This window comes from Egretta garzetta, unplaced genomic scaffold (genome assembly GCF_000687185.1).
Source record: "Egretta garzetta isolate BGI_Z169 unplaced genomic scaffold, ASM68718v1 scaffold2, whole genome shotgun sequence".
Lineage (NCBI taxonomy): Eukaryota > Metazoa > Chordata > Aves > Pelecaniformes > Ardeidae > Egretta > Egretta garzetta.
This window is the reverse complement of record NW_009258894.1, coordinates 3,766,054-3,782,654: the sequence shown is the minus strand read 5'-3', so window position 1 is coordinate 3,782,654 and position 16,601 is coordinate 3,766,054. Positions and strand designations below refer to the sequence as shown.

General features: G+C 43.1%; 1 protein-coding gene across 1 annotated transcript in view; it reads right to left on the bottom strand.

The window, feature by feature from the left end:
- The window catches only part of RAD51B (RAD51 paralog B), a 404,049-nt gene that overhangs the window by 130,733 nt on the left and 256,715 nt on the right, over positions 1 to 16,601 (bottom strand). The gene's annotated exons all lie outside the window — the stretch shown is intronic.

The window sequence follows — 16,601 nt, the reverse complement described above, 5'->3', positions numbered from 1 at the left end:
CTGGCTCCACTATGGAGGAACCATCCTCTGTGGAAGATGAGCTGCAGCACAGCTCTGGAGACAAAGGAGTGGGTTTGTTGGTGTCATGGTTTAACCCCAGCCGGCAACTAAGCACCACACAGCCGCTCGCTTGCTCGCTCTTCCCCCCACCCCCGTCATGGGGTGGGGGAGAGAATTGGAAGAGTAAAAGTGAGAATACTTGTGGGTTGAGATAAGAACATTTTAATAACTTAGATTATTAAATTGAAAGAAAAATGAAAAATTGTAACAAAAAGGAAAATAAAAAGAGAGAGAAACAAAACCCAAGAAAGACAAATGACGCAAATGAAAAACAAGTGCTCACCACCAACCAAACCATGTCCAGCCCAGCCCTGAGCAATGGCCCTGCCCTGGCCAAGTCCCCCCAGTTTCTATACTGAGGATGATATCATATGGTATGGAATATCCCTTTAGCCAGTTGGGGTCAGCTGTCCTTCTCGGTCGGGAGAGCACAAGAAGCTGAGATGTCCTCGTGTAGTAGTGTAAAACACTACTTAGCAACAACTGAAACATCAGTGGGTTACCAATATTATTCTCATCCTAAATCTGAAACACGGCACTCCAGCTGCTAGGAGGAAAATTAACTCTATCCCAGCCAAAGTCAGGACAGTCAGCAGGGTAGGGAACGTGGGATCTGCAGCGGCAAACTCACACAAATGTGCCAGGCTTTATTGCTTGGCTGTTTGATTTTTACTCATTGCCAAGGACCTCTCCCTCACAGCCTGCCTCAAAATAACCCCCATTCTGTCACCTGCATGAAAGTGACATTTTAATGATAAATTTAGTAAGTTCTGCCCAGAGCGTGTTCAGCACAAACGCTGATCCAATGGTCCCCATGTGGGACCCACAGAAGACACTGGCAGCCGTGGCTGGAGCGAAGAGCGTGCTGCTGCTCTGTCTCTGGCGCGGAGCTGCTGAACAGAGCTAGAATGCCTCTCCCTGCTCACCTCTTCAACAGCTAGAAAAGGCTGGGAACGGGAAACCAGCCTTCCCAGTGGCGGCCCTGCACCATGGAAGAGCCTTCCCACCTTCCCTGCCCCCTGTGGGCACGGTTTGGGCAGGCAGCTCCCCCTTAGCCAGCGCAGCAGCCAACAGATGCTGCTGATTTCAAATGGAGTTACAAAACCCCCTGTTATTTCGAAAGGTCATGCCCTAATTCTGCCAAACATTCAAGCATAGGGTATGGCAGAACCCAGGCCACGACTGCTGGGCAGGCAGGGCAGGCCCACTGACTTCCCTCCCTTTCGTCTCAGCCCTCGGTGAGGCCTGCCTTGCAGCGTGCTGCGGGACTGTTGCTCACCTCGGGGCCTACATTTCCAAAGCCCTGTCAGATACCGCACCCTCTCAGCCCAAAGCAGGCAGCCCTCTGTCGGATACCTCCAAATACGACTTCTTACATGTGCAGACAGAAACAATCTGATTTTTAGAGGTGTGGGGCACCAACAGATGCTGCTGATTTCAAATGGAGTTACAACCCCCCCCGTTATTTCCAAAGGTCATGCCCTAATTCTGCCAAACATTCAAGCATAGGGTCATGGCATATGAATTTCGGTTGGTGGTGCTTAACGATCAGCAGGGAAACGACGAGCAGGTTTTATGAAAGCCGTGAGAGACTACAGAAAAATGAGGAGGTTCATGCTCACCAAAACTGCTCACATTTCACTGAAAAGTCAGACAATATTGAATCACTTCATAGATATACAGGACTGGGACGTTTATTCCTAAGTGTAAGGTTAACAATACCAAGCACCAGCAGTTTCAGCTCTGCAGTGTCCTCGTGTAACCAGAAGATTTGGCAGCAAATTCTGCTGCAGAATCAGGCTTGTGTGACTTCCCTGGAGCACTTTAAATGGTAAGGGTCTCCGTATAGTAGGTAGGTTTCATTTTCTATGTGTATGCAGTCTGCAAACAGGACCGTGCTTAGATGTCTCGCAAATCTTTCTCATCTGATTCTGATACAGGCTGAAAAAACAAAATCCTTGTATCTGGTTCTCCAAACATAACCATTACTACCCCCAGCTACCTAACACTTTTATGGTTTTCAGAACTTAAACCAAACATAGTCTCCCTTCTTCAGACAGCAAAAAATAAAGTCAGGCACATAAAGACCGCAAATACAGCCGGAGAACATCAGACCAGTCCAAATGTCAATGTTTTCCTTCCAGTCATATGAAGCTGGCAAAACCACCTCAGGATGCGATACAACCTTTGAGAACTACAGCAAGCAGGAAAACTGCTGTGCTAGCACTTTCCCCTCTTCCATGTTAATTACTGTTCTCTCTGGAAAGAACTTCTGGAGAAAGGAGGGGCAGGTCACATCCCACGTCCGTGACGCACCTTGACAAAACCCAAATTCCCTTGCCTGTTGTTATCCCCAGAGCCAGTGCTTCCCACTGACGCAGCAGGAGGGGGACTCTGCCAGGAGGCAAGCAGAGTGCCTGCCGTCTCGGTGCTTCGCATGCTCCCTCCGCTCTGACAACAGGAGGGAGAGGATGGGGTGGAAAAACTGTGCAAATGCTCAGCTACAGAGTCTCCCACAACAGCTGGATGTTTAATCGGAAAGGCCCAAAGTGAAACAGTTACAAATCTGATGTCTAAGGTCAAATTTTTGGCATTCTGTGCAGTGCTATGCACATGAATACTAACCTATATATGCATGTGCACTAAACACAGCTGTACGTGCAAACAGATAGACATTCAAATAACCCTATGTACATTCTGTTACTACATTTTTATGCAGTTACAATATGTATATAACTAAGTATAGCAATGAAAAAATATAATAAATCACATCCTTTCAGCAGCGCATCACAGGGCCCCTCTAAAAGGCTGCTGCTGCTGCACAGTTACATCTGAGGCTCAGAATTAGCTTCCTTTTCAGCGAAATGGGAATAGCTCATAATATTCAAATGTATTGCTTTATCCCGAATGTTTGCTTACAAAGAAAAATAACCTTTAAAGTATGATTGCATATTTCACAACCAGATAGAGTACACAGAATCCTTTTTTATAACACCAAACTACATTAATTAAAAAAAAGTAAATATGTATTTAGATTTGTGTTTCAACCAAAGAGAAAAAACCATAAATGTCACTGCAAACCATCCTCTGGATGGAATAGCCAACACAGAGTAGGTTCTTATGCACACACAAGGACCTTAGAAAACATAGAAAACATACCGATCAAGGAAAGAAAATGATGTGGAAGTCTAAATTGAGGACTACCAAAATCAAGGAATCAAAGATGAAATCCATGCCTCACCAGAAATTTTGTCCTCCTGACACTTCAGTGCAGTCAAAGTTTCACCAAAAGGAGCACACATTTTGAGATGAGTAAACAGGAATGGTAAATAATAGTCTAAAGAAGTTAATAGGCATTCAGATTACAAATTTTTTTTTTTAAATGGTGAAATAAATAGCAAATAGACATAGAGAAATGATGAAAAGGCACTGAGTCTTTCTAATTCATCCCATCCATGATGCTTCTGGAATACTATCCATGAGCTACCCATGAGTTTCTGGAATGGAATATAAAATCCAGATGCAGTTATTCTTACGCTGCTTACTAAAGTGTGAATGATATAGATGGATGAGAGAAGTAAAAATCAAAGCTATTTTAAGTTTTGAGAAGTCCTAACTTTAAGAAATGGTCACATCTTAGTTTCCTTTCTTTCCTTTCTAGCATCACATTTCCCTGCCAGGAGGTTTGTAATAATTATTTATTATTGGACAACAATGTAGAATAAACATTAAACAACTGAAAAATTATTTCTGCCATGAGGCACGTTAAGTATCAAAGGTACTATGGAAGAGAAAATATATCACTGTGATGAAAAGTGAATAGCAACTGGATAGATGCCATTAGATTAGATAAAGGAAGATAAATGGGAGACAGGCAGAGCAGTAGCGAAACAAAAGGCTTACGGAGAATTGATGATGACAGCAGAAAAAACATACATTAAAGTTTGTTTTTTAATTAGGGAAAGCATTTTTATTAATACAGTGTATTGTTTATAAGCTTTACGGAAGAGATGAATCACAGAAATTGATTGCAGAAGCCCAGCAGAAAATACTAATTATTGGGACTACATCCCCTGTCAATAACAAAGAAAGCGATGAATTGGAAAATGTATTGGATGGACTTTCAGAAGTAGTCTGATAACCAGAAATCAAGGCAGTGTTCTGCCAAAAACAAGTAAAGAAGATGAAGGAGACAGAGTCTTATATCAAATTAGTTATCAAAATGCCGGGATGATAAACTACCAAGCGCTGAAATACAAAGATGATCTTGACTGAGCTGGGAGCTCTCACATAGTAACAAAAATACGATTTCGTAATGGAAAACTAATGGTTTTAACCTAAGTCATGGAGTACAACATTTCAATGAAATCAGCTGCATTAACATTTAATATGTAATTTCTGTTTAGACTGGAAAGGCATCCAGTTTATTCCGTTTTTTTACTGAGACTATTACAAGAGATTCATTCTTAGCAATGACTGAGGAACATGAGTGAAACCATTTGAAGCTTCTTTTACAGTATGTCAGCTTCTTCTTATCAGTGAACAGATTCTTCTCTTTTTACTTTGTTCTGTGTTAATTTTTTCCTTAGATTTCCTTTTCTGCTAGATTTACCTTATCTCATCGTGTGTACTGACAAAATATGTATACGTGCACTAAGGACCGAATGAATAACACAACCCACATTTACAGCCAACACATATTTTGGAATTCAGATCTACTGAGGAATTACCAAATACGTGAGATCTGTGAAAGAAGTCTGGCTCTCACTATGCTTGCTGCCCTTACTGAAACAACACTGGCTTGCTGGGATCTTTTTGCTAATTCTTACTATTGTCCAATTGTTGTAAACAATCATTGCTAATAGTTGGTGCATTTTGGAAGAACTCTTCACTTACACCATGTTAACTCAGAAGAGCACAGCTGAGAATTGAGAAGGAAACCTACATATCGACAGTGTCATTCAACAGGGAAAAGACTATCTCTCAAGGTTCACTTAGACTCACGTACCAATAAAATCAGTGCTAAGCTAAACAAATCTCTCCCCTAATTGTGCCAAGTGTCTGGGTGGACAATCTTCATGCCAGAATTTCCCTTCTTATTGTAGATTAGAAGGGTTGTTTTTTCAGCTGCAACAGAGCCCAGGAAAAAGCCAGTAAGGAAAACAACAAAGTTGATTTTGCATCAGATATCCCAGCAGACCTCGTAACTGTTTTTCTGCCCTCCCTTCTGGTTCTTCTTGGGCCCTATGTGCAGCAATTTGATATATTCTAGAAACGAAAGCAGAAGTCCTTATTCTGCAGATCATTCACTGTTGAGCAGGAGCTGCGACCCAGATCCCAGGGCCAGCTCTCCTTGCCAGTCCCACAGGTCATGCTGCCTCCAGCCCACCAGAAAGGTGCCCGAAGAGAGAACCAAGAGTTCCCTAACAGGCACTAACACCACAGTGGCATCAAGGCTTCACACAGCAATATACCAGTTGTTCCCTGCTCCCTCTTCATGTAGAGGTGTCCTTCGGGGTGATAGGACAGCTTTTTACAAGGCAGGAGAAAAAATGGTTGTGTTTTCTGCCAGTTCCCACCAAACACTAATGCTTGTTAGGCCTTGGAGCTCTCTGAGGCTTCTGTCTCACAACAGGTTCTGATTTATCTGGGGAGATAACTGCGCCTTGTTGCAGAAACAAAAAGTGACCCTAATACGTTTGCAGTGTTCTGGTGAAAAAACGTAGTTGAGGTATCCTGCAATCATTTACTAAGCTCACAGGATATACCCATAAACAATTTACTGATCTCCCACCACAAACGATTCTTGGTAAAACAACATTTTGCTTGTAAATGGTACTTAATCGGTAGATTTTAAAAAGGCTTTACAAGAGTGGGGAAAAAATATCCCCATTATGCATTTGGGTAAATAGAAGTTCAGAACTTAAATACGTTCCTAAAGATTGTATAGCAGATATCAGTATCAAAATCTGAGTAAGATATTATCAAATCACATTGCCTTCACAAGCAAATTACTGTAGAGGTTGTTTGAGTTTATCAGGGACCTGTGTTTTCTTATGGAAATTATTATCCCCTGCTTTGAATCTTCCTCAAAATCCTCTTGCAAGGAAAAGCTTTCTGTGCAGATTTTCCCCCTTGAAGCAGAAGAAAGCTCAGCCGCCCCAGCAGCACCTGTATGCTTGGTGTCAGTAGAAAAGGCTACAGGCTGGACAATGATTGGGAATAAAGAGGGGAAAAGAGATATATGCAGTCATCCTTCAGCTGTTCTAATCTAGACCCCACACAAATTCTCCTTGGTAAAACCAAACTTGATGGATCGACACAGGGAAAGCTGAAGATGTCTTGAGCACTAGAGAGCAAAGAATAAGAGATGGGGCTACAAACATGCCCCAGTACTGGGAGTAGATGTGGAGTCCCTACCACTTTTGTACATGTAAAACAAATTTTAAAAAACCACAATTTGAATTAAAATTATTTCTTAGGAACTATCATTTCATTTTTGCCATGCATAGCACCTGAGAGATGTAGTTCCCTGAAGTCCAGTTGTTTGAAAAGGTTTTCATCAAGGCCAGGTTAATGGGCCACAACTCAATAAAACTCTTTATAGAGCAATTTAAACGGATTGTATCTCTCCTTCACCCCCAAGAAAATCCTGTCCAGAGGAAACTGTTTAGGAATGAGTTTCCTCTCTACTACTTTATAGAAAAGCAACAATGGCAGCTAGAGATACTTTATGAGAGGCATTCCGTAAATCCAAACCAATTAGTGCAGAAAAGTAGGCAAGCAGAGTTTCTGTGTGCATCCTAAAAATGTTCATTAGCACACATCTGGAAACAACAGCAAAATGAACAAACTCAAAAGGCAGCTGACCATCCTGCTGTTGTCTCACCCCCCAAAATGTAGCAGCACATCTGTTTATTTTCTTTTAGTGCAGTGCATACAAATTCCATATATTAAAAAACATCACTAAGATTGCAAAGCCAAGAAGTCCCTGTCTCTCGCCTTTAGAAAAAGGGAGGGGGGGAGAAATGCAGATGCATTTAAGACAGCTTTGCAGGGGAAACAGCAACAGTGGACACTGCTTTGAGTAAGAAAATCAGTGAAGGAAAAGCCTTCAAAAGCCTGAGGGAAAACATGAGATGGATTCAGCATGGGATAAAGAATTCAAAGAAATCTCAATCATGAAATATCAGCATAACACTTATATTAACAAATGTAAACTAATGTGAAAGAGATCAAACCTTCTCAGCCAAATTCTGACAGATTACTTTTGATTTTACGAGTCAGTGCCAGTGGGAAGCAGAGATTCTGAAACTTTCAAAACAAATCTCTAGATATCACAAACCTATGCAATATCACTTCTTGCCCGTTTGTTTTATCCTAGCATTAACTTTTAGGGTGAGATCCTATGTTCTGTTGGGTAAGCCTAGGCAGGTCACTCACCTTCCCTCACCGTGCTCCACTCTGACCTCAGAAGTGGTTAATTAATATTAATTGATTTTACATTGCTGTATTTCTTATGTGAAATTATTTAGGCTGCTTACATCTCTAAGCTCTGATTTACATGCATGCTAAGCATATGCTCCTAATTTAACTACCGATAATGTTATTATTTATGCTATAGATTCATCTTAAAGAAGTACCAGGAATTCTTTACATGACCTTAAACATGGGAGATGCCCAGAGTGACACAGAACGTATGATAACTTGAGAATAAAAGTAAGGAAGTAGGGCTGCTGATTACTTATCCAGTGCGAAGACTAGAAGTGAAGTGAGATAAAAGCATTGTAAACCACTTTCGACTTGCCTTTTCTGAGTCAGCCATTTCATCCCAGGCGGGCCTTGTTTGGTGGTGTTCTGGCTGTACCCTTTATTATCGTAAGAGGCCACAACAGTAGTCAGTGACTGCACCAGCTTTGTGCAACCACAAATTCTTCCCCAAGCAGAGGCCAACTGAGTTGCTTAGGTAGCAGATGGTTGAAAAGCTGACCTAAAGAGACAACACGCAAGGGAGCTGAGATTCTGCTTTGCAGCACCAGACACAACAGGACATTCAGGAGGCAGTACCAGTGTCCAAGCTCCAAACTTTCAATGTCTCATGATGGCAGTAGATACTTTCAGTGGCTATGGACAAAACAGGACTTTTTACAACAGAAAAAAAAAAAAAGCTCTCAGAACAGTTTGTTGGTGCAGTTCTTCCTATAGTAATGAATAACAGTCACAGGCAATGACTCCAATAAAAATAAACCATCATTGCACGCACATGTGGCTAGGCTTACTCCCAGAGGAGACATTCAATACTTGCAAAGGAAAGAAATGGAAGGAAAACAAACACAAGGAGGAGATAGAAACAAAAACTAAGAATCTTTTAAGAACAGAGGAGAAACAGGGGAGTGGACAAGTCCCGGAAAGAGTACACTCTCCAAATCTCAAGCCCTGCTATACTTAGCTGGCATCAGATCTTGCTTCTAAAGATCAATACATATATAAAGGACTTTTTCACAGTGCATAATGCCAGGACCTGGGAATCAGGATTCATGAGTTTTCTTCCTAACTTTGCCACTGTTTTATTGAGCAATTATATGAAAATCATGTAGCATTCCTTTGGCTCAGTCCAAAATCAGGCATGGAGGTAGCAACTTCACTGTATTAATTTTCTGCCAGGTAGGCACAGCTCCAGAGATACCCTGCTTTCCCCTACCCAGAGGGTACAGCAGAAGGATCAATAAGCAACAGTTCTGCTGTTTTCTCAAATATTCAGTGGGGTCAGTTCCTTCCCCTCTCATAAAACCAGAACAAAGGCACGTGATTTGGCTGTGCCTATCCAGGCAGTTGCTAGCAACAGATGACCAGTCTGCAAACTGTTCCTGTCCTTGCGGTATGCCAAACATTGGACTGCAAGAGAGAGCGCTCAGCATGTAATATGTACTGCCGTTCAGGCATGGTTTTAGCTTCAGGAACTGTAATGAGGAGCTCTGACTATCCCTGGACTGAGTAAACATAACTTCAATGGAAGGAAACCATCAAAACCTCAAATGACTATCAAAGACAATCACAGACAACAGAAGCAAAACTTTCCAAGGTGACCTGCCCTGATGTGCTCCACAGCAACAACTGTCCTGAATGCAATAGGCCAAATCTAACAAAACGGTGCTTTTGCTCAGCTGTCCTCTCCCAGACTGCTAGCAGACTCCTGAACCCTCTAACCCAGAGTGCCTTTTCCTGCCTGATGTGCTTAACTTAACAATAACTTCAGTGGCAGGGAACTGCACTGCCCAGGCAAACATTGAGCGATTTCGAGTTTTAATTGGAAAAGAAAATGCAATCCCAGATGTTTATCCAAATTGTGTCTGAACGGCAACAACCTGGCCAGGGAACTGCACAGAAACAGGCTGCCTCCAGTATACTTCCACTTAAGCCAGACTTCTGCTGCAAGTTCCTCAGCGTGAAATATGGGGTATGCAGGGCCAGTCGGCTCCCTTCTGCTCATGTAAGACCAGACCCTGTGAAATTCCTCTTCCCAGAAGCTCTTTCTGTCTCCCTGCCACATGCCTTATTCCCTACTTTGTAAACTGAATTTGGTTGTCTTTTCTGTTTCCGAGTCTCTCCTAATTTTCCCAGTGGAGAGTCCTCTAGAGGCCAGGAAACTTCACAAGGTCTTGGCCATGATAATTTCCTATGCTATAATACTTTTGAGGCCCAAAGTCCTGGTAATTGTCCAATGTGAAGGGTAATTCAGGAGAAAATGCTTGTAGCTTTTACTAAGCAGGAAAGCAGCCAGCCAGCCAGCATGTCCTGGTTACCACAATGAAACAGTACTGAGAAAGGGATCTGGGAATGGTGCTGTGGCTGGATAAAGTAGTTGGATTGCATAAACACAGCCTCCTAGGGGAATTCTCCTATATGGCAGCTTGTGGTCACTCATCAGACTTAGGGCACACTGGAACTGAGAAGAACAGAAAGTAAAGTTTATGTGTAGCTTTCAAGAGCCTTCCATACTCTTCTGTTTGACTTTGGCTCTGGAAATAAGAAAAGGGCTGAAGGATACAATTCTTATTTATGACACATATTGGAACACTGCCTTATCCCCAGGATCATGCATCCCAAATGGGGAAGGGCTCCTAAGGGAGTCCCAGTACAACAGAACTAGAGCAATTCTTCTCACAGTACACGGCTGCTTCCACCCAGCCTGCCAGACTGGCCTAGAAGAGACGGGACCAGCAGGGAGGACAGCACGGAAGCCCAGCAGCTGCTCACTTTCTCCTCCACACAACCACATGCTCAGACGGAGATGCTGCTGGCTCTTCTGCCCACGCGTCTGCAGAGGTAGGGATCCAAACAGCATCCAGCCCTCATTGCTGCATGGAGTAGATCAGCTCGGTGTACTTCACCAGCACAACATAAGGAACATATATCTTTAATTACGCAATTAGCACATGCATTGCCATCATTACTTGCATTATTCTTCAGATCTCTATGAACCTTTATGATAGTTTTAGCAACATATTTATCTTCTACAGATAAAAAAGTATCCACTGCAAATTCAACCCTGATGCCTGTTTCTAATACGTCTCAAATCTTTATTTAGGCAATACTCATTCCTTCTTTCACTTTCTTTTGGCTTTCTAAATGATGAAAAAGCTCAACATTATTGTTTATAAATGGAAAGAAAATTAATCCCTTGTAAAAGAGCATCACAAGTGTGCTGTCCCCATCCTGCATTCATTGGTTTTGGACATCAGTAAAAACAACAGTGTTCTTCATGCTTCCTTGGTGGAAAGGCATAATCCTAAATTCCCAGACTTGGGCCAAAAAGATTGGGATTCAACCAAGTCCTAGACCGCAGCATAAATATTTTTCACCCACACTACTGGCTGCAAAATGCTTTTGACAAGAAACAAACAAAAACCCTTTCCAACTTTTTTTTGTGTGCTCACTTTGTTCTGTTCCTAAAAGTAAAGACCCTGGAGACAAGCTAACACAACACTGCTAAATTCACATGCGAGAGACAGCAATATTATCTTACGTAAAGCCGCAGTAGAGTATATTTTAGAGTCCACTGGACATCACATGACACGGACAAGAAAAAAAGTGCTAACAGATCTGTGAGCTAATACATACAGATGCAATGTGTGTGTTTTTGGAGTACTGTCGTGCTTTACAGATGTTGAAAAAAGGTGACAGATTTAATTTAAAATTTAATTTCAATCCTTCTACAAGACTCAGATTTTCTCTAGCAAAAACATTATTGGGAGAGATTTTACCAAAGAAGTGGAAAACAGGGTGTTCAAAGAAAGTTTAATGGCCTTATGAACATCATCTGTATTGCTGAATGTACAACCACTGAGTAACAGAGTCCTAGAAAAACTTTTCCCTAACAATTCAGATTGGTCTACATGCATTAGGGATCTTAATGATGTGTGACTGTTTGAAATCTTATTTTACTTTAGATAAGACATTCCTTGATTTTTTTTGTGCTAATTTATACTTTTGTTTTCTCTTTTCAGCCTGCTCTGTTATTTTAAGTGAAGACAGAGATGGCCATTATAAGATCATACGTGAGAAGCAAGACAAAATGTATGAAAAAAGGAGAAAAAAGTAGTTTTCTCTTGGTTTTGATACAAGATTTACCACACCCAGCTGGAAACATCAGCACAAGTTAAGAGGGATTAGGTGACTTCCTATCTGTAGCTTGAGACAGGTATGGAGTTTTGTATCATTATTATTAGGTAGATAAATAGTGACAATAAGAGGAAGAACTTCACTGACATACAGTGAAAAACAAACACACAATTTGGACCAGAAACATCAAGTTGCTAAGTAAAATGGCAGTGCTGACTCAGGCCTGATAAGGCTTTATTGGCTGAGACTCCAAGCCAAACCTCCCGGACCACTGTCAGCTCTGTACAAGGCCACCTTCAGTGTCTTTGCAACCTAAACTCTATAGCTTCCAGTTCAGTGCTGCGGAGCATGTAAACACCCTGAACTGCAAAGGCATCTGCACAGCCAAATTAAGTCAAATGGCAGAAAAAGCCCCAAGGTTGATTGTTCACTCAGGACTAGTGCAAGAACTTCTGCCAGAGACTCAGGGCTCACTTGTAGGAAATGACTGATAAGGGAGACCATGAACCATCACTATGATGCAAATGTGAAAGGGCCTTGCAAGCCCAAGATAAATCAAATGAGCTCTTTCCAGTGGAGAACAACCTCAAACACCTCACTGCATTGCAGCCTAGGTCTGTCACTTTTTTTGATGAGACAAAGGGATTTATTGACAAGCGACCTGATTAGTTACTTCCAATTTAACGTTTCTCCAATATGAATAGTCAAGGAAGAAGCCATTCTTTAACTGAGTTGCACTTTACACTACTTCCTACCAGTACCTGAGAAGTTGAATTTATCCATCAATCACAAGCCTGTCAGAAACACTGAACTTCAATATGGAATGAGGAATTTACTGTTTTCTGTTAATATGCATCCACAGGACACACCTCTCCCTAATCGAAGTACAGCATAAGTACTACACGCGTGAGCTGGAAGCAGAATGGCTCAGGTAGCTATTTATATTGCCTTTTACCTTTTAGTCACAAGTGTCTTCCAATGTTTCCACAATGTGGGTATAATACAGTACCATCTCCTGGACATATCCTTTCCATTCCTAATTGAGCAGATGTCCTAAAATCCCCATCGTGTTTTTCCAACAGTTACAACAATCAGTCCAGGGGAATGTAATATTGTTAAAATTGTATATTTTATTATCTTCTTGACACAATATGATGGGTAGACATGATAAAGTTGGTCAGGCAGCTCCCAACAGGTTACCAACATTGGAGACCATCAAAAAGCCCTCCACTTTAAGGTGCATTCTATCTCAGGCAGTGGTATGTCAAAATTGCTTTTATTCCTTAAAGTGGGTCAGTAGCCTGTATTCAGTTTCTAAGTAGTTAAGAGAGTTTCTTCTTTTTCAGCCTGTTTTTAGACCACAGCTAAGGGCACTGACACCATAGACAGGAATTACAGAGATCAAAGATCAAGAAGTCTATGTACAGCAGACCCCTCTAGATTAATTGATCCTACCCAGGGTAGATATACTGATAAGGCTGAACCAAAGAAAACACACCGTTTTCTGTACAGCAGATATTGAATGCTTCTCACTGGCTGTCATTCTGCTGTGTTGCCAATCTAGAACAGTTCAATGACATTAGATTCATAAGACAAGCAAAAATTCATGTTCAAGGTATAATATCCCAGGGCATGTTAAAATTAATTTGTGATAAGCATTCATTATTTTAGTCTAATAGTCACTGGTCGCAATGTTGATTTATTTGCTCTCAGAGTTGTTGTCCTATGTAACACCTTGCCTGCCGTATGCACTCCCTGTGGTGCTGGTTATCACCTCTGGCAGGTGGATTAAGGTTACTGCTTTGCTGTACTGTGTAATACTGGCTTATGCTATGGCAAAATTGTTGGTCATGGGATCAATCTCGTATTTGTACTCAGCATTGCCATCACCTCTGTATTTCAGGAGCCATCTATTGGAAATTATTAATAATTATACTTTTTACTTTTCTCGGAGAGCCAACCTATAGGGGAGACACCTTCCTCCATCCTCCCCTTCTTCTCCAGGCTAATTACAACAGCTCTTGAGAATTATGAATATCCTTGGGATGTTCAAACCAGCATGTTCCTATTGCTATGTCACCTGAATATGGTTCAGGTCCTATTCAGGGTTAAACAACTACTTATGAATACCATCCAGAGGTCCACTCCTGCGTCAGGCACTGCAGCTACTCAAACCCTGGTGACAGGCACTGCGGCTACTCCAACCCCCGTGACAGGCACTGTAGCTACTCAAACCCCAGTGACAGGCATTGCGGTTACTTCAACTCCCACAGCAGGCACTGCAGCTACTCATACCCTGGCGACAGACACTGCGGCTGAACCAGGAAACCAACCCGTGCTGGTATCAGTTGCTTCTATACATAAGAAGAAACCTTGGAAGCAAAAGTCGGCTTGTTTAGAAATGGAAGATGAAGGACAGGAGGAAAAGGAAGAACTCATAAACAATCCAGAAACCACCCAGTCCTTATCTTTGAGTGAGCTGTGAGATACGTGAAAAGATTTTAGCTGTCATCCAGGCGAACACACCGTCACCTGGCTGCTCCAATGCTGGGATAATGGGGCCAGTAGCCTGAAACTAGAGGGTAAGGAAACCAAACAGCTGGGTTTGCTTTGTAATGAAGCAGGTATTGACAAAACAATTGGAAAAGGGGCACAAGCCCTCAGCCTCTGGAGGCGACTCCTGTCAGGTCTGAAGAAAAGGCATCCCTTCAAGGAAGACATCGTATATTGCCCAGGTAAATGGGCCACTGTGGAGAGAGGTATCCAGCACCTGAGGGAATTAGCTGTGCTGGAGATGATTTATGATAACCTGAACAATAAGCAGTTATCCAAAGACCCAGATAATGTTCGGTGCACACGACCCATGTGGTGGAAGTTGGTACAGAGCATCATATGCCAACTCGTTGGCAATACTGAACCAGAAAGATGAAGAGGGACCAATGGTGGATGAAGTGGCTTGCCTACTCCGGGAATACGAAGAAAGTCTCTCTTCCTCCCTCATCTCAGCTGTGGAGAAACTGTCCCGGGAGTTCTGGCAACTCCAAAAGGATAGATCCTGCTCCCCACCTGTACAGACCAGTATCTCAGCTATTACAAGCAAATGTCCCTCTGCTAAAGAGAGAGGATCTAGAGAGCACACACTATGGGGAACCCTACGGTCTTACCTGCGTGACCATGGAGAGGGCATGAGGAAATGGGATGGAAAACCTACCGTGACCCTAGAGGCACAGGTATGTGATCTGCAAAAAAAAACAATCACAAAAGGGGGTTCTTCCAGGAAAATTGCTGCTCCATTTTCCAGAGACAGAGTGCAGTTTTTCCAGACAGAACAGAAGGGCGGAAGCAACTCCTGACTCATATATACAAAACATGAGAGACCAGAACTAGAGGGGCCCTGCCTCCAGCCAGGTGGAGGAAAGGGACATCCAGGTTTGCTGGACTGTGTGGATTTGATGGCCTGGTACATCAGACCCACAGGAGTATAAGGTTGTAGTGGACATTGGTGCACAGTGTACCCTCCTGCCACCAGGCAGAGCCCATCTGTATTTCTGGAGTGACAGGGGGATCCCAACAGCTAACTGTACTGGAGGCTGAAGTGAGCCTAACTGGGAATGAGTGGCAAAAGCCCCTCATTGGGACTGGCCCAGAGGCTCCATGCATCCTTGGCATAGGCTACCTCAGGAGAGGGTATTTCAAGGACCCAAAAGGATACCGGTGGGCTTTTGGTATAGCTGCCTTGGAAGCAGAGGAAATGAAGCAGCTGTCCACCTTCCCCGGTCTCCTGGAGGACCCTTCTGTTGCGGGGCTGCTGAGGGTTGAAGAACAACAGGTGCCAATTGCCATCACAACAGCGCAGCAGCAGCAATATCGCACCAGCTGAGACCCCCTGGTTCCCATCCATAAGCTGATTTGTCGACTGGAGAGCCAAGGAGCGATCAGCAAGACTGGCTAACCCTTTAACAGTCCCATATGGCCAGTGCAAAAGTCTAATGGAGAGTGGAGACTGACAGTAGGGTATTGTGGCCTGAACGAAGCCGCACCACCGCTGAGTGCTGCCCTGTGGACGTGCTAGAACTCCAATATGAACTGCAGCCAAAGGCAGCCAAGTGGTGTGCCACAACTGATATCACTAATGTGTTTTTCTCAATCCCTTTGGTATCAGAGTGCAGGCCACAGTTTGCTTCCACTTGGAGGGGCATCCAGTACACCTGGAACCGACTGCCCCAGGGGTGGAAACACAGCCCCACCATTTGCCACGGACTCATCCAGACTGCACTGGAACAGGGTGAGGCTCCGGAACACCTGCAATACATTGGTAACATCATCTTATGGGGCAACACAGCAGACGAGGTTTTTGAGAAAGGCAAGAAAACAGTCCAAACCCTTCTGGAAGCCGTTTTTGCCATAAACCAAAATGAGGTCAAGGGACCTGCACAGGAGATCCAGTTTTTAGGAATAAAATGGCAAGATGGACGTCATCAGATCCCAATGGATGTGATCAACAAAATAACAGCTATGTCCCCACCAACTAGCAAAAAGGAAACACAAGCTTTCTTAGGCGTTGTGGGGTTTTGGAGATTGCATATTCTAAGTTACAGCTGGATTGTAAGCCCTCTCTACCAAGTGACCTGGAAGAAGAATGATTTCAAATGGGGCCCTGAGCAATGACAAGCCTCTGAACAAATTAACCAGGAGATAGCTCGTGCAGTAGCCCTTGGGCCAGTCCAGGCAGGGCAAGATGTAAAAAATGTGCTCTACACCCCAGACAGGAGAATGGCCCTACCTGGAGCCTCTGGCAGAAAGCACCAGGGGGGCAGACTCAAGGATGAGCCCTAGGGTTTTGGAGTCGGGGATACAGAGGATCCAAGGCCTGCTATACCCCAGCTGAGAAAGAGATATTGGCAGCATATGAAGGGGTT